At 43.0% G+C, this 19,414-nt stretch overlaps 1 protein-coding gene and 1 long non-coding RNA gene across 2 annotated transcripts in view; one reads left to right on the top strand and one right to left on the bottom strand.

Annotated features, from left to right (window-relative positions):
- ADAMTS12 (ADAM metallopeptidase with thrombospondin type 1 motif 12) overlaps nucleotides 1-19,414 on the top strand; it is a 4,274,824-nt gene that overhangs the window by 62,683 nt on the left and 4,192,727 nt on the right. The gene's annotated exons all lie outside the window — the stretch shown is intronic.
- Nucleotides 9,397-19,414, bottom strand: part of LOC146864046 (uncharacterized) — a 186,705-nt gene continuing 176,687 nt past the window's right edge. The window contains exon 3 of the long non-coding RNA XR_014970038.1: nucleotides 9,397-9,528. This is a non-coding gene — a long non-coding RNA (uncharacterized LOC146864046). The remainder of the gene's footprint in view (nucleotides 9,529-19,414) is intronic.

Below are 19,414 nucleotides of genomic sequence, written 5' to 3'. Positions count from 1 at the left end.
TCACCAACCCATGCAGCCACTTATACACAAAGTGAGAGACTGATACAGATATTTACATATTTAAACATTACTCACTAAGCCATGTATTCACTATGATACACTTAATCAGTCAGTTACACAATCAATTTTTCAAAAACAAATCATCCATTTAGACACTTATATACCCATTTATTCTTCCATCGACCTTGAGATATACATATATAAAACATATTTAATTTTCAGAATAACACACATTCACTGGATGATGTCATCAGTGATGTCATCAGTGATGTCATTTGAGATGTCATCAGTGATGTCATGAGTGATGTCACTGACCATGTCATGAGTGATGTAATATGTGACGTCATCAGCAGTGCATTGCGGGCGCGCGAGTTATAGTTAGCTGAACTAACTATAACGGGGGAATTTCAATGGTTTTGTACAAGTGAAAAGTCCAGCTAACTATAACACCCCTGAAACCTATGGTTTTTTCAGTGAATATATATATATACATATATATTATCTACTGGCGGTCGCCAGTAGATAGTTATAGTTAGGACCGAGTTCCCATAGGAAATCTGAAAATTCTATTTTGAATAACTTTGGCGCCGGTTGACGGATCCTCGCGAAATTTTCAAAACTAATGGGGCGCTCCGCTCAGCTCCTACCCTGAAAGTCTCGTGGTGATTCGTCAAGCGGGGGCTGAGAAAAAAGGGGGTCCCAAAACGCGTTTTCCCCATGCATTTTCCCATAGGACCTTTAGTCGAAGGTACAGCCCGAACGGCTGAACAGAATTACTTGAAATTTGGCAAAGAGGTAGTCCTCAGGTCAGGGATGTGCCTTTTGCATATATGGTGTCAATCTGTTCAGTAGTTTCTGAGAAAATTGCAGTTAAAAGTACATAAATATCTATAGGCGCGCACCGTGCGCGCACGGTGCCGTGCGCGAGCGTAATTCTGATTGGTGGTTAGATGTCAGTCAACATTCGAATCGGTCGAAATCGGGAAGTGTCGGACGCCATTTTGTGTGTGGCAGTGAAGAACAAAGGTGGAGAACGTGAAAAGGGGGCAGGGTAGAGAGTTCCTGACCCCCTAGCCTTTGTCAGGGGATCCCTGAAGGACCCCGAAGGGTGAAAAAAACATTTTATTTTATTTTCAAAAAATCGCGGGGTGCGCGCACGGTGAAAAACCCTTAAAAAAAAAAACATTTTAAACGAGCCATTTCATATTACAGGATACAGTCAATCTATAAGTATATACATAGGTAGTTTATTGTAAAATAAATAAATACAAAATATAATAATACATACATAAATTAGCATTTAAAAAACCTTACAAATTCACTAAAAAAACATAGGTTTCACACACGTTATAGTTAGAAATTAGCATTTAAAAAACCTTGCAAATTCACTTAAAAAATCATAGGTTTCACACAAGTTATAGTTAGGAATTAGCATTTTAAAAACCTTGCAAATTCACTGAAAAAACCATAGGTTTCACACATGTTATAGTTAGCTGGACATTTCACTCGTAAAAAACCATAGCCAATAGGTCTCGCCTTTGGGACCTTATAAGTGCTTAGCCATGCAACAGTTTATGTTGCTGCACCAAGGATATTGTGCTGCATATATAGGCCACCAAGCTTAGTTGCATGGTCCGTCAGTGATTGGCCATAACCTCCCCCTTGTTCAAGGGGGTATGCCAGACTTAGCGGGACCAATCAGATTCTCCACCTCTGCACGGACAATACGCATCTAAACATTCAGTTTGAGGCGGGAAACAAGTCTAGGGCCGCTCTCAGCACCTGTTTAAACAAAATGTATCAGTGGATGCAAGAAGGCATGCTTCTGTCATTGGAGGCACAATAGAGATATTGTGTCTAATGGTGGCCAACACTTCTCCACTGACGTTTTCCAGACTGGAGGCCCAACGATAAACAGCTCTTACATACAAGTATCTGCATCAAGAATCTATTTCCCCAAAAGCAACTATGGTTGGAGTTTAAGACTATCTGCACGGCCACACGAAAGCCCTCAGCAGCCTAGAAAGATTTCCAGCAGTTACCAATGCATATGAATCCGCCTCAGGTCAGGCTAATTCACTTAAATTCCCTTAAGTCTACACATAAGCACTTATCTGGCTTTCCGGGGTGTTCTGCTGTTGAATTCTCTGCTTCTTCCATCCAGGTTATTGAAAATCAACTTAGTTTTAGAAGACAGTGAAAACTTGGCCATTCGAGACTGCTCAAGGCTAGATAATCTGTTGTTGGAGGATCTTTGCCGCCATACCCTGTGTGGTAAACTGCTCTTTCCGCTGCATACATTGCAGCTTGTAGGTGAGTAATTACATAACAGGATGCACCTGTGGGCGTATTAGAACAGATCCTTTTCTAAGGGGTCTCCACCTCCTAGTGAAAGGCCTGAGAAAGAGCGCTTTGCAGCTCTCAGAGTGTTTACATGATGCAGCATAGGTGGTCCAAGGTAAGGCATTTGTGTATTCTTCACTTAGGTCCACTGTGTGCTTGGAGGAGTGATCCTCTAGAAAGGGGTCAGAATATGTGGAGTTCCTCATTCTAGGGTAGTTGGAGGCACAAAATACTGCTTGGAAGAGGTGAAGCTAATCTGAAGATTGTGTGGTGCAAGTTTATATAGTAATCTTGGTATCCATTATGGACGTGTTGTAGAATGTGGCGTGTGTGTGTTTTGGATGCGAAGGGCATCGGCAGAACGTCAGACTATGGCGGAGTGGATGGTGCTCCTGCAGTAACTGCACTTGCACAGGTAAGGGACCCTGATAGCCTCTTGGGTATGAACTATCACAATGACAACACGGTTTCCTTTTGTCCATCACAGGTAACCGCAGAACTGGCAGGACCACTGGTAGCACATGGTCTGTACGCACATTTTTCAGAGAGGTGACGTAGAGTGCTGGTAACCAGGACATGCCTTTCAGAGCAGTGTCTTACACATGTACCATCAGTTTGGTGACTAGTCTATGCTGCACGTTAAAAGAGTCAATATTTGGTGGAACCACTGAACCAGGCCACTCTAGAATGTATTCGATTTTTCAGACAAAGCGGAAGTGGTCAAAGTGTCTGATGCTGGCATGGTAGTCATCCAAGGCTATCATTTCGTTCAAAAAGTGAACACTTCAACATCAGTGGAATTCTGTGAGCTGATGTATCTTGTCAGAGCTTATATAGAGGCTGAATTATCGGTTGTCCTACTAGCATTCAAGTATGAAATATTCTGGACCTTGTTTCGAATATTGCCACTCCCTTATTTATTTATTTATAATTTTATATAGCGCTAAATCACCCCAAGGGGTATCTCTGCGCTTGCAACAGCCACTCCCGTACTCAAATGCATTTGCACCACCTAATTATTTTCACACATAGATGAGCAGGTACCAATATGCTTCGACCCTACCGTGCCGTGTTGTACGTTTGGCTATGTTTGTACTTTATACATGCCAGTTCACAATCCACACACTTGCCAGCAAGCTCAAATAACTGATGTATCACAGAGGGCTACAAACAGTCTAACACTGTAACAAACACATTTTAGATTTGCCCACACCATGCAGTCTCAAAACCATCACAGTGCAAGGTACCCTAAAGATATCTAAGTGTGGCTTACCATTAAGCCTTGGACATAGCAGGCAAGTCCTCCAGCGCAACATATCTCACACAACTGCACACCATAATCCGGTTTTGGTCTACCGTCCACGAGCAAACCACCCAGAGTATTGCAAGGCCATAACCCAGCACTAAGACATACAGCCAATTGACATATTATTGGCTGTATGTTCCCATGAGGAATCCAGACTCCTGAAAATTCAATGAAGATGGCGGGTTTTGGGGAATAGGTCTTCATGAAAGCTGAGGATTTCTGCCAGCATCACAGAATTTAATGTCTGGAGATTTCCTGTTTAGCTAACAGTTAGCTTTAGCCAGGGCAAGGAAAAAGATGCAAAAGGATGCACCTTATAAATATTGTTTAAATTCACGGTGTTACAAATTTAAAAGAAAGTGACAAAAAATTGGGAGATTGAAGGATACAATTGCAGTGACAAAAAGAGGAACCATATAAAGAAAGAACTGTAGAGAAGTGTACCTGATCAATGAAGAAAATGAAAACACGATTAAAAGAAACCAATATTGGTAAAAGGAAAGAGAAACCTAGCAAAAGTGGAAAGATGAAGAGAGTAAGGAAAGAAGGGAAAGAGACGAGGAACGAGAGAAAGAAAATAAAGAGAAGAAAAAAGAGACACATGAAAGATAGATAAAGAAACGAGACAGCAGTGAGACAGAGGAAAGAGAAAGATGTGGATGGACGATAAAGGATAGTAGGAAAAACACAAAGAGAGACAGAAAACAGTCAAGAGAACTGAGAGGCAGATGAAGGAAGAGAAAAAAAGAGGAAGGAGAAATTAAGGAAAAAGAAAGGCAGGAGAAAAAGGGGAGAAGGAGGAGAGAAGACAAAAGAAAGAGGGAAATAAATACATGAAAGGGAGACAAATGAAAAAGACAGGAAATAAAAGAGGAAAGCGAAACGGAGGAGGAGATAGATAGCAAGAGGAGGGAGAACTAGAAAGTAAGAAAAGGAAAGTCACATGCAGAGGAGGAAGAGAAAAAGAGCGAAGAGAAAAGATAAAATGAGATAACAATAGGAACAAGAAAAAAGAGAAAGACAAAAAGGTGGCATGGAGATAAAATGGAGGAAGTAAAGAGGGAGGTGTGAGGAAAGAAACATGGAGGACGAGAGAAGAAAGAGTGAGCAAAATAACGATAGCGAGATCAGAGACTATATGTAGGTAGATAATGTGGCGGCTAATGGAGAAATATTGACTTCCGATTTTAAGAGACCTATAAAGTAAGAGATTGGAGAAAAATAGAAATATTGGAAGAGGGAGACTATAATTGAGAGAAGGAGATTGCGAAGTTTAAAAGAAGGAGAAAGAATGAAAAAATTAGAGTAAAAGCTTTTGGGAAAGAGACACGCATTTAGAGGAACTGAGAATGTACGAGACATCCATGTTAAAGATAACGAGGACGCGTTGGAGAAAGCTGGAGAGGAGAGGTCTATAGAGAGGGAGAGGGCACAAGACAGACAAAGAACTGAAAAGAAAGTTTGGGAGGATGAGGGATATAGAGTTTTAGTCAGAGATGTATAAAGAGAAAGACGCTGCTATCGCGAGAGAACTTCAGAGAGACAATGCTACAGCTTCAGAAAGGTTGGGCGAGAGAAGAACGTTGAGACTTTTAAAGAGAGCGAGAAAGTGGGAGCGAGCGGGAAAGTACATATAATAAAGGGAAAAAGGAGAACACACAATCCAGACGTTTAGTAGAATAGCTGTGTCAGAATTTTGCCACTTGCCCCCTCTGAGTTCTTCCCCCTTGAGCTGGATAATGTATCCCTGGCAAAAAGTCAAATAAATGAAACCGGAGCACCCACTAATTTCCTCCCGACTATCTTTTATTTTACATGCATGTATTTAATTTATTATCTGATCTGGGGAAAAAAACGTTGTTGGCTCCCGAACTGCGTGCGCTCCACCTCATCAGGAGAAAAACAAGCAATGGCCGCAGAAGTGAAAGTAATTAGGCCAGCAATGCGGAGGAAGAGATAAGAAAGGCAGATTGCGGCGTGCACACGAGCGTGCACCCAAGCTTTATAATAGGAAAAGCTTGTGGGTAGCACTTTGAAAAGCTCCTTACTAAAAGTCGAGCAGCAGCGCATGCGCTGCTCTAGGCTCGACCTAAAAATAATGAAGTAACGTGAGTCAGACGATAAATGAGAAACAACGAGGCATCAGACAAAATAAAGAACCTCGTAGTATGGGTCATTTCTCAAAACAGGAACGGGAAAATGCTATTATTATTGAGCAGAGAGCACATTGAAAGCAGGGCCGGACTGGGAACCAAAACCGGCCCTGGCAAAGAGCTCGGCTGACCCCCCTGGGAGCGGCCGAGCTATTTGCCAGGGCCGGTTTCGGACGATTTTGTTACAGGAGCCGATTATGCAGCTATGCTGCAAAAACGGCTCCTGTAACAAAAACGGCCCCCAATGGCCCAAAATCGCCCCCCACCCTAGCGGCCCACCGGGGAAACGCCCGGTGCCTGCTATGGCCAGTCCGGCCCTGGTTGAAAGGCAAGCGCAGGCAGAACTAATTCTTCAAGCTTTAGAGCATAACCTGAGAATTCATCAACCGTTCTATGAAAAACGCTAGCGCTAGTGAGATCAAATGTGGCAAGACCCATATAGACGTTTCTTCCTGCTGTAGCAGAGAACATACGTCTGGGCAATTTCACACGTTAATACTAAAGCAACCGGGAGATCGATATTAAATTTTGAACAGTTCTAGCTTACCGTGAGAGGCATGTGTTGCGGTCTCTGCGGTCCCTGGAATTAAGTGAATTCCGAGTCAGGCCGCAGTCAAATAAATCAATTTCGAAAAAAAAAAACCTAGGGCCATTTTATCAAGGAACGGCGATCACATTATTGCCGCTTTAGCGGCAGGAAACTGCCGCTAAAGCGGCAATAATGGGCTTGATTATATGCCCTTGTGAATTCCCATAGAAGCCCAGGTTCACACCAGAACCTGGGCTTCTATGGGAATTCACAAGGGCATATTATCAAGCCCATAATCGCCGCTCAGCGGCGATAATGTTATCGCCATTCCTTGATAAAATGGCCCCTAGTTCGGAAAAAGCTTAGTCACTGCATGTAGAGCAATAGAAGAGTTTATTGCTTCAGGCTAAGGCAAAAAGAGAGAAAAGCATTTTTGAAGGGATCAAAGAAAGTCCGTTTGCGTACGTTAGAGGAAGCTCTTTGGAAGTTGTAGGTTGAAACTTAAGTATAGAGCAATGGCTCATATTGTGAATTATGGAGGAAAAACATTATAAAATGGATCAAGCAAAGTCCCTTTACGTTCGCTGGGAAAACTCCTTGGTGGGAATAAGATGACCACATCAGTGATGCTTGAAAGTTCATTATTCAGAGCATGTTAGTTCTTAGGTGAATCCCGTGGACCCATTTCATTCATTGGCACTCTTATGCTGCCTCTCCAGGTATCTGGAATTTTGTTTGTACTTGTTACCATTTTGTAAAGTGGAGTGAGAACCTGAGCCTATAGAGTGGGGTTTGTCTTTAGTATGTGTACAAGTAGTCTGTCTGGCCTTTGTATCCTTGCGTTTTTTAGCTTCTTTATTAGTACCTCACTTTCTTTTGTAGGTGGGATCAATACATCCTGTGCATTATTGACTATGACTTCATTTTGAGCACTGGTGTCCTTTTGCAAGTCCGAATTTTGTTAGTTTTGTTTTTTACTGTAAAGGTTCGATATTATGCTTAACCCAAACTTCCTCTTTCATGGGACTTGCTTCCATCTTTTTTGTACTTCCTAGCGTCTTCCCAGTAAGGTCCCAAAAAACCTGTGGTCTGTTTTAACGTAGGGCCGCAATGACCTCAGCCATTTATTTTCTTTTTCCAACCATGTAGTTCTTCTGAGACTCATTTCGACATTGTTTCCTGTGCTGGTTTATTAATGCGTATTTTATTGTTTGGTCTACTTTGAAAGCTTTTCATGTTTCTGTTCGGGTTGGCTCCTGCTTTTTTATTCACAGGGAACTCTTCTGCCTTTTTTGGCTTTCCTTTATTCGAATTGTAGCCCACGCATAGTCTTATATTTTGTAAGAACTTTGCGTAATCTTCTAATTTTTCTTGTGCTGTATTGGCTTTATAAGCTGTCAATAGTTCTATGGTCATCTTTTCACTCAAATGTTTTATTTTATTTCAGTGTCAAGCAAACTTTCTACAGTTCTTGCAGCAAATGTACTGACTATTGTGCCAAGATTCTCTGGAGCTAACAAGAAAGTCCAATGACAACAAGGGAGGCTTGTGGTCATGAACAGTCAACTCCCCTACTTTCAAATCTTTAAGTAGTAAAAAATATTCATATGAGCACGTCTGTGCATGTCTGAGCCTATTTGCGTCCATTCAGCATCCAGCGCCAGCCATGTTGGCGTTTGGCAACTTCACCTAATTCAAGAATCTGATATTCTATAAGAAACCCTCCGCAGACCCTTCAATGCTCATCCACTACAAACCGATCTCCTAGCTACTATTCCCAGTCAATGCTTTAGAGACAATCATCAACAGACGCCTCTTCGAGTACCTCAAGGGCCACTAACTATCTTACACCACTAAGTTGACTTAAGTCCTAGGATGACCTGTAAGTTTAAGGTGCAAGTAGAAGGATGCCCTTTGCCCCGGTCATGTGGTGAGTGTGCTGTAAATTTTTCTGAAACCTGTAAAACTGCAGAGAGATCATACGTCATGATTCAAAGAACGAAGCTGAGTTCGATTTTCCCAGAGGCTTGTGCTATTTTGCTTAATGTTCAATTGCTAAGAAAGCACAGCATATTTATGACCTGCTAAGAAAAGAGCAGATCGATATATTATTCTTCACTAAGACTTGGATGAATGAGACATCTGCCCCAGATATTGTGTTGGCTCTGCCTGAGGGCTACTCTCATGCTGTCAGAGCAGGTAATAGAGGATGCGGTGGTGCAGTTCAGAACACAAAATCTCCTCTTGCTTCCACGGACGGAATGATTCCACAGTCACACGCACATACACACATCACACGCTGGTGGGGCCCATAACACCAACATTCATTCTCATCAATCTATCCGTGCCTACAGGGAGATTGGGTCTTCAAATTTCCCTTCCGAACTACAGCTTTATTTCCCTTGGATGGAGGAGACCACATCTATTTAATTTTATCCTGACATTTCCTCCATCCGGAGGCCAATTGGATCATTTAGTTGGCTAGGGAGGTGATGATAAACACTTCAATACTTATGCTAATAAAATATACATTTCAAGAAATAACCACCCGACACAGTTCTTCAAACAATCAATTCTTTATCTAATTAAATTTGTAAATCAAAGTCCTAACAAGAGCAATAGAATCTTGAGTCATAATTACCTATTCTGGCTAATTTTCGTTCTCTAAGTCAGAATCGGGTCCTCAGAAAATCATCAAAGAGTCTAGCGTCCCGTCCTCTGCTGTCAGCGTCGTGAGTAGCATTGATCACGGTGCGTCTCAAGATCATAGGGTGGTAACCGGCGAATATTTCCCTATCTGGTCTACTAATATTTATACTGAAATTATGCATATAAAAGAAACATTTCATCATTTCTAGTCATTTCATTGGCTGAATTCAGTCCCGTCCCAAGAATTTAAGTAACTTATTTAATGTTCACATTCGGATGATGTATTCAACCAGGCGTATGGGAAAATCGTTCCCAGGTCAGGAATGTATCAGTCTATTGTGGAAAGGTGGCTTTGGTTCCAAACTAGTAACATTTTCATCCGTGTTCAGGGACATTGGCTTCTTGCCCAGAGTAGTCTTCATGGACCTGGTACAGGGGTTCAAGGAGAGGTTGCTGCGTAGTCAGTGCAGACGCCTTCCTCTGCTGTCAATTGCATGAAGTCATGTACTTTAGTGTGGATTCAGTTGGCGGCCATCTTTTAGCAGGTACTTAAGGTAAAGAAACACAAAACGTAATTAATACATGGAAATGAATAAAACAATGTTATTCCCTTGCTAATACCCTTATGTGTATGCATTTATCTAGCCATATGCGACAACTAAAGCTGTTAATGCGGGTTTATTTAAGCGCAAATCACATAAACATTGCTTACACTAAACATATAATTTTAATATGCATACAATCTTAGTTCACCTATTAATTTAGCCATGCAAATGCGTTCCCACGTATGTTCTCTTGATTAATAAGGTTGATTAGTTTACCGCAGCACACAGTTTAATCATTAATATTTATCATTTAGTCCTTTTAATATAAAGATATATAAATGGATTGGGTATACCAAAATAATTTTGTTTTACCCGCTCCAGGTAATAGAGGATGCGGCGTGGCTATTTCCTTTAAAAACAGCTTTAAGTGTTCCTGGTCACTTTGGAGGAATTCAAAGGAGCTTAAGCCTTGGGGTTCTGTACTTCAATCTCAGCACAGTCTTCCTTAGCTGGGGTCATGGTTTACTTGCCCTCAGGCTATGCAGATGATGTCTTAACACTGGATGATACAATTGCCAAGTATCCACATCAATTCTCACATTTTACTCTCTTAGGAGATTTTAATTTGCATATACTGCGCCATCCTGTTGGAAATAGGCCAGAATTGTTCAATTGTCAATTGTTCAAAAAGCCATCAGCTAGTACACAATTGGCCATTTTCGATCAATCGCTTTACTCCCGGCTGCCTCTAAGATGCAGGAAAAATTGACCGGAGCAGTTTAAATTTATTGCATCCCTCACAATCTGGTTTCAGGCCTCGACACAGTACAAAAGACAGCACTTGTGGAGGTGATTGATTCAGTCAAATTGGCCCTGGATCAGAGAAAACAGGGTGCTCTGCTTTTATTAGACCTATAAGCAGTCATTGATACAGTGTCACAGAATATCCTTCCTCAGCAAGCATTTGGAAGACATTGGAGTCTATCATGGATTTGTTTTTTTTTTACATCTCATATGCCATGCAGTTTGGATGGGCCCATATCTTCTGATTTCAAAAGCTCAAGTTTGGAGTCCCGCAGGGCTCCCCTTTTAGCCGAACTGTATTTAATATTTACATGTCTCCTCTGGTCCCGCTAGTACAATCTGCAGGGGTACACGTTGTCTCCTATGCTGACGATACACAGCTCTCTGTTGAGAATTATATATCTGAGGTGCAAAGCTCTTTTAAGAACCGTCTGACAGCAGCCATTGAGTAGATGGGGGCCAGCTACCTTCAACGTAATACTGATAAAATGGAAATCTTGTTGTCTAACGCCCTACCACCTCGAGGGGGAATCAATTGCCTGGAGGCATGTACAGCTTCCACTCTCCCTTCGACCACAGTGGCACATAATCTGGGAGTTAGGATAGATCTTCATTTGTCTATGAGCGCACAGATTTCTGCAGTAGTCCACTCATGCTTTGCTCTAGTGAAATCTTTGGCAAAAAAAATCTGTCCTGCTACCTTTTCGGAGAACAGTGCTTCATGCCCTTATCACTTCTAGTTTATACTATGCCAACATTCCGCATATGGCTTTGCCTGTTTACCTTCTGAAGAGGATGCAGGTTCTACAGAATGCAGCAGCTATGCTACTATTAAAGAATCCCAAACTCTCCCTATTTGAGGGAGCGTCATTGGCTGAGGGAGAGGATCCTCTTTAAAACCTTAGTTCTGGTACACAGAGCCTTCTATGGCTCCGGACCGCATTACCTCCAAAATAGATTAATCCTTTACCACCCAACTAGAACCCTCTGATGTAGGGATGCTTTGTGTCCTGAGAATCAAACACAAGAAGTGGGGAGGCACGGTCTTCTCCTATCTCAAGCCTGAAATTGCCTTCAGTTCCATCTACCTGAGGTCAAAGGTCAATTCAGAAAGTTTCTTATAAAATGGTGCTTGGGACTGCTTTCTGAGCATAGTTATTCACTGTGATTAGGGTAGGGTGAATGCCATTGTATATAGCGCTGGGACACTCAGTGAAGTAGTTGTGCACTTGGGAAATTGAATGATTGATTGATTGGAAATAATAGTGTAGGTAATGAGGGAAGATATCCCCTCATTGTTGAATGTATGGCTTGCTGCCTGGTCGCTATTGTATCTTCCATTTATTATGCTCAGCTTAGTACATTTTAATGCTGTATCTAGGTTTTTTCCCTCAATTGAATACTGTTACAGTGAATGAGTATTCCGCTTATTTAACTGAAACTCGTCGGTCCTTTCAGAGGATGACGTTTTTGGCTTAAAGTCCCCCAAAAGTAGCATAGGAAAGGAAGTGTGCCTTATATTTTCTTAGTTACGAGGACAAGATTTTTAAATAAATTATCTTGGTTTTCTTTTCGGTGAAAGGTAGACATTCACTACAGATAAATCTTGAGCTTTTTTTCTGGGGCTAGCTTTAGATTTCTTCATTCTGGAAAGCGCTACAGTAATAACGTCAGTGTACTCCTTTAAAATTCTATCACTCTTAAGCTCAATTTTATACGTTACTAGTAGGATTACTCTCCACTGTCTATGGAAAGAGGACCATTAAGGCAAACTTAAAAAGGTGGTACAAAGACACATAAAAGGTCTGTTCGCTTTACTCGCCTTTTTGAACACCTATGTGTCACTTGAGTGCATTACCCCTTATCCCCTATTTCGCATCATAGTCCTCCTAAATGATGTTCACTTTCCAAAACGTCTGTAGTCTCAGAAGTTCAAACAAATCTCTGCTGCTGCGTGGAAGAACATAGGAGTACCAGCAGCAAAGTCAGGCTCACCAGTGATATACCCTTGGTGGATCGGCTGTCAGGTTGGTCCAGTCCTTTTAGGTGTGGTAGGAGGAGTACACTCTGACAACAGTCAAGTGTTCCAGGAACTCAGGAACAGGGCTTTGGGTGCAGGCTCACTGCAACACCAGAGACCAGCGTCAATGGCAGATCCAGTTGAAAGTGGTCAGCTGGGCTCTTCCACAAAAGTGGACTTCCTGCAGATTTTGTGTCCCTGTAGCTTAATAGGAGGTCCGCCAACTGACCGTTGAAGTCCACTTCTTTGTCTTGGGTACAAGTGGTGGCAGGTCTATCCCTAAGGGGTTCTCCTCACAGGTCTCAACAGCATGTGCAGTCCTTCTTCTGTCTCCATAGGTCCAGTAGTGTTCTGAAGAGGGTGCCCAGGGGTGCCATATTTATGCCTCTCACTAGTCTGCGGGTGAATCCTGATCCATTCCTAACCAATGGGAAATACGTTCCCAGGGGTAATCCTACCCACCTGTGTGCCCTACTGCACACAATCTCACATTGCCCACTCTATTTAATCCAACATGGCAAAGCCATTCTTCTCTTGTTCAAAGCTTCTGTGCCAACCCTAGAGGTGTGGCCACGGAAATGAGTATACCCTCCACATGAGTATACTCTCCCCTGTGGCCACTCAAAACTTACAGTTCCTCTACCACTAGGACTGTTGCCTGGATGGCTACAAGGACAATACAGAGGCTGGCCCACATGTGAGCTACATATGCTAGTGACAGGGTAGGCATCTTTTGAAAGGCCTGCAAGGGGCTGGGGACACACCCCCATGCCATCCTGTCAGGGGAAGGTCAATTCACACCTCATCAAGAAGCCATTCATCTCCTGGTTGACAGTTGGAAGTTCATGCACATGTGCTTCTAGGGGCTTTAGGCAGGCAAGTTTGCCAATGGATTGGATTTGTGATAACAGTTTTAAAAAGTCCAAGAATTACATTCTTATCTGGTTCCCAGGCAAAGATAAAGTTACTTGATTTTAATATTAACTCCTGATTCTTTCTTATACAACAGCTAGCCTTATCACAATAAAGATAGCTGTTTAGGGCTTTTAAAGACCTATTTTAAATTAAACATTTACGTATCCTTTTTTTAATACTATTCACCCAGTCTTATCGGCACTTACGCCTATCTTAGGGGTGACTTTTTAATATTTAAAAGGAGGGTTTAGGCCTATGAAAAGGGGATATTTTGATAGGTCATTATTGCAGTCTGCACCTGCAGAGCCAGGTTGCAGGTAGCTGGCCTACAGTCATGTTTTGCATTATCACTTTAGTGTCGGCACAATATTTGCTGTAGTCCACTAATGACACGGGCCCTGGGTACAATTTGTAACATGTACTACGGACTTATAGGTAAGTTAAATTAGTCAATGACATGCTTTAGGGGTTAGACCTCATGCACTGGGAAGTAGACAGCTGTGTCCTGGTGTGCAGAGTTAAAAAATCGCATTAAAAATGGGTATGAACCTGCATTTTCCTGCACCCCTCCTCAAGGTCTATCTTGGTGTGCTTTATTTCCCTATTCAGGTGCTTTGGATATTAGATATTTCGATCGCCCCTGCCTTTTCAACGTAGAGATTTGACTGTCACAGCTGTTGTGATCTTTGCCCAGTTGCGCTTGCTGTGCTTTGTCCTTACTGGTATTTCAAGGTTTACACTCCCATGTGCACCAGTATTTATTGTGCAGGCTATCCAGCCAGCTACCCTTATGCTGAAGACTTCAAACTTTAAAGGGAAAATTCCCCCTCTCTCTCAGGATGATGGGGGGTTGTTGCGTCTTGTGTGGTTTACACACCCAAATGCCTGTTATGGATCAAAAAGACTATGGTGGAGGATCAAGTTCAGCTTACCTTGGTGTGGCCTCGTTGTGTTTAAGCTCACTGAGCTGATGGCCACGGCTGCAGTTGTAGCATGTCACCAATTATGTGATTATATTAAGGCCTCACAAAAGTCATTGCTAGTCAAACTTCTTTCCCTTAGCCAGAAACTCTTTGGGAAGAACTTGGGAGAACTCGTGAAGCAGGCTGCAGAAGATACCAGGTTTATGGTGAAATTTCATTCGCAGCATTCAGTGAGGCCATGGGGGAGCTTTTTTCACCAGTTACAAATGGCTCCAGTTTACTGACTGCTGCTATGTCCAAAGAAGAAGCAAAGGGTCCTTCCCGTCTTTCTGGCACCATTTCTTCTTCTTCACCCAGAGACAGTGGTTCTGGCTATGGTCTTTCCTCAGCCTTCTCCTTTCCGGTTACATCTGTGGTTGGGAGGTCACCTTTGAGACATTATGAAGGATTTTAGTTAAAAATATTTTGGTGTTGGCAGTGGTCTGAGAAAGTGCACCTCCGTAATTCTCATTCATTGTCCTGCACTCTGGGACACACATGATTATCTGGCCAGCTTTCCTCTCAAGGGGCCATATGTAGATAATTTCTATTTACCGATTCATAAATACCGAATTTTACCGATTCGGTATTTATGAATCTGTAAATAGAATGTAGGTAAACATTCGGTAATCATTACCGAATCGGTAATATTCGGTATTACTGATTCGGTATTTACCGAATCGGTAATAATGCATCCCTTCCAATTCATTCCTATGGGCCTGGAGGCCCATAGGAATAAATGGGAAGCCATTCACTATTACCGATTCGGTAAATACCGAATCGGTAATAGGGGGAGCATATTCATGGGTGGCAGGGTGTCACATTGACACCCTGTTGCACCCCTGAATCGTGCATGTATGCACATGTGGCGCACATACATGCCCTTAGGGCATGTATGTCTGCCACATGGCACTTTTCAAAAAGCACAAAATTGCTTTTTAAAAGGTATTCAGTATTTACCATAAACTTGTAGTTGGTAGTAAATAACAAATCCAGAAACCAAAAATGCACTCACTTGAGTGCCCCCTACATAGGATTTCAGGATTCGGTAATTTACCGATTCGGTATTTTACCGATTTCTTAAAATTCCGATTTGGTAAATTACCGAATCCTGAAATCCAGCCACCTACATCTCAATTGCCTAAATACCGGTCGGTAACGGGATATTTACCGATTTTCGGCCGTTACCGACCGGTATTTAGGTACCTACATATGGCCCAAGATGACTACTTTAATGAAAGGGGTCTCTAGACTGGCCATTCTCTAATGGTGATTCAGATTTGTCTCTGTCTTGGCGTTCCCACTGGCGCCCGTGTTTTCATTTTGTCATGGCCCAGGCTTCATCATAAAGTAATGGTTCTGCATGCTGTATTGTGATGAGACCTAGAGTCCTTAGGACCAGCTGGTTGTTATCTCCCCCCTTTAAGGTGTCTCACCAGTGGTGGCTGGTTGAGGATCACCTCCACAGGAGATTTGAGCTTCAGCCTCTTCAGCATGAAGCCATGACTCTGGATGCCAGTGACAAGGGTTGGGGGGTCACATTTAGCGTAGACTCAGATCAGTGACTGCGGTCAGAACAGGTGCTAAGTATGTCTCTGAAATTGTGGGAGCTTATGTTCTTAGAATGTTTCCCCGGTTCCTTTCTTTGCAGCTCCAAGAGAGATCTCTTTCTAGTTCAGGTGGACAATCAGTTTGCAAATTTCAGTGGAAATTAATCTATTCACAATATTAAGTTTGTATATTCTGGTGTTGGACAATGTTAAAGCTGATGCCCTGAATTGTGTGTCCATCTTCGAGGAACTTCTCTTTCTGTCCTGAGGTGTTCCAGAGATCATGGGGCACTTGGTGGCTCCATGGATGGATATGTTTGCATCCAGCCAGGAGACCTCTTTGCTGCAGGTGTTTGCTTTGCCTGGGAGAGTAAATGATGCTTGGGGTATGGATGCTCTGTCGCATGCTTATTTTTGCCTTTCCTTCCTTCTATCTATCCCTATCTGTTTCCCTGGCCTCACCGGTCTTATTTCCTACTTTAGCATCTCTTGGTGGTGCGAACATACTGGTCTCTTATTCTACTTTGGTGGCATGTGCTGTCCCTTCATCGTCCAGACTTATGGCCATGAGGATGACTGTATAGGGCACTTGCAATATGGGGTGCCCAAATAAATTGCAGGTGAATTATAACAGTCGAGTAATTTCCCTCCCTCTTTTGACTTTTTGGGCTCATTAGCAGCGTTGGACAGAGCCTCCGGTTCATAGCCATGTCGAGTTTTGTTAAATGAAGGCACAATCAGCAGATTTTTCCGACACTGGCAGTTACTCTAGGTAACAGTGCACAAGGTGACAAAGGTCAATGGAGTTTTGCTCTAAAACTCTTCAAATCTTCTCCATGATGTGTACTTTTCACATAATTAGGATTTTTGTAAGAACATGATGCTACCTAATGCCGACTATGTGCTACTTCGTGATGCTACTGTCCTTTATTCTTAGACAAACAAATGTGCTGCCACAGTAACCAGGGGAAGGCGTAAACAGCAAGAGCTTCTTGGAAAAGATTGTTCCAGTGAAAATAAATGTACAATAACTCTTAATACCATTCAGGTGGCATACAAATATAAATACATATGTTTCTTTGTAACTCGGCGATTAATTGAATATTGAAAAACAGCATTTAGACTTGGCAAAAGCAGACATCGCAGCAGCAAGGTAAATGCAAACAGATCCTGATGTGTCGCACTGTCTCTTCTTTGTGCATGTTCTGTTGTCTTGTGTGTGCTGCTTCGCTCCATTTCTGCTTATTACGTATTAGTGATGCATGTTAGTATGTTCAGACCTGGTTAGCGCCTGGATGCCCTCTCAGATGAAAAGTAGCGCTTTACAAAGCCACTGATTTTGTGCATTTTGCATTTGTACATTTTTATGCTCTTACACAACGTGCACTGACAATCGAATCTAACGTAGGCACCTCTGATGGGTAATATAGAGGATGTGCCCGGGATACAGCTTGAGGGCAGCGGTGCATAATGCAGGGAACACAGGAACCGGATAGCTCCAGGCACTGGAGCGAGATGCACTAAGCCTGGCCACGGGGCAATGGAACACAAACAATGGTGTTCCTGGTGGGCTCTCTTGTTCTTTGCGAATGGTGGGGGTGGCAAGAGAGCATGCGTGTAGGGGACAGGGGTGCACCTGAGAGCCGGCCGGCTGGTGGGCCCGAGTCCACAATATCTTGCTGAGGTGGTGAACAGGATTGAGGTATTGGGGCTCAGGGTCTTTGCCACAGGGGGTAAGTGTGCTCAGATAAGGGTAAAGGAGAGGGCTGTGTTCGGACCCCCCCCCCCCATCCCCCACCGCACCCCATTGCCCTGAATGCTCCTTGTGCCAGTTAGAATATTCCGCGCTGCTCTGCTGAAACGTGTCTTTTAAAGAAAAAGATTCCGAGCCTAATATTTGGGTTCTCTTTTTTTGTTTTTTGTTTCCAGAATAATTTCCGAGACTTGGGTACATAATTGTCACTTGAGTCTGTGAATTTCTTCGGTTGTGCGCTTGGCCAATAACTCTGAACTCCGGGTTGTTATTACAAATATTGAGAAATTGAAATGAAGTATTGAGCCTTACCCTTTGAAACTAGCAGCAAAGGATTAGTTCACCTACTTTCCCCTTAACACTTCTATTTGCTGGAGGTAAGCGAGAGTGCAAAGCGGGTGCAGTAATATGCACACAAATGGATTGCTCCTGTCATTTCTAAAAAGATTTTATTGAGTTGTACAGCTTAGCAAAATTTGTGGCTCAGAGTTTCAGGTCCCAATTTAGTGTGAAACTCTAAATCAGCCCCAGAGCCTTGGAAGTCCTAGATTTGCCTTCTAAAAATATGCTAACCTCAGGCCTGGAATCCTCATTGCCATTGCTCCGGCCCATTTTAGTATCTGGCAATTATCCACTAGAACCCACTCTGGTCGGATGGAACTTTTTACTTGCCCAATAGCGTGGAGGGAATAAACACAATTATCAAAATTACTGTCCACAGTTTGCCATAATCAAAGACGCGAGACTTAATCTCTTGGCTCTCTGGCTTTTATTATCAGCATAAAGATTTGGAGATACAGAGTCCTCAATACGAGCCACAACAAGTACATAGGCACTAATACAAAGGCTACTCTACGAAGAATCCGCATACGGCTAAAAATAACTAAAAGCACAATCTCTAAAAGCATGAGGTAGAAAACTACCAAGCCAATGTCGATATTAGGGACACTGGACCATACCATCTCTGTCCCTACTCTGTACTAGATGACATCCCTACTTAGCAATCCCTTGAGACCCTCAGTCGAAAGGTGTCAGAGTGAAACTTCCTAAGAAGTCCTCACTTAGGGCCTCATGTAGGTAAATAAATTTTACCGGTTCTTAAATACCGAGCCGTACCGAATCGGTAAATTAGAATCGGTAAGTTATATGTAGGTAAAAATTCGGTAACAGTTACCGATTCGGTAACATTCGGTAAATACGAATCGGAATTCACCGATTCGGTAAATACCGAGGTGATAATTACCGAATCGGAAAATACCGAGGTGGTATCTACCGATTCGGAAAATACCGAGGTGGTATCTACCGAATCGGAAAATACCGAATCGGTATGTACGGATTCGGTAAATAACATCACATGACTTGACGAAACAGCTAATCCTGTGCAACGACAGCCCACCCAACCAGGAACTGCCCACACCCAGGCAGGTGTACACAATTAGCCGACGTGGCCACACCCAGGCAGGTGTACATAATTAGCCGACCCTGGAGAGGCTTGGAGTGCAGAGGAGAGGCAGGGAGCAGTTGCATGTGCGAGCGGGAAACGAACAGCATGTCCAGCCAGAGAACACAGAAAGACGGAGGGGAAAGGAGGAGGAAGCTCAAATTCAGCCCCAAGGAACTCCAGGTGCTGGTGGAGGAGGTGGTGAAGCAGCACCAGAAGCTGTTTGGGAGGCAATCCCTGCAAGTGCCTGAGGCCGAAAAGCGCAACATATGGCTGGCCATCCAGGCGCAGGTCAATGCTGTGGGAGTGACCCACAGGGACATTGAGGTCCTCAAAAAGCGCTGGTATGACCTGAGGATTGTGACCAAGAGGAAGATGGGCGACATCCAGAAGGAGGCCAGCCAGACCGGAGGTGGAACCAACAGGGCACCTGCCCTCACCGAA

This window comes from Triturus cristatus, chromosome 2_1, assembly GCF_964204655.1.
Source record: "Triturus cristatus chromosome 2_1, aTriCri1.1, whole genome shotgun sequence".
Taxonomy (NCBI): domain Eukaryota; kingdom Metazoa; phylum Chordata; class Amphibia; order Caudata; family Salamandridae; genus Triturus; species Triturus cristatus.
Note: the sequence above shows the minus strand (reverse complement) of the source record. Positions and strands in the feature narration are given on the sequence as shown.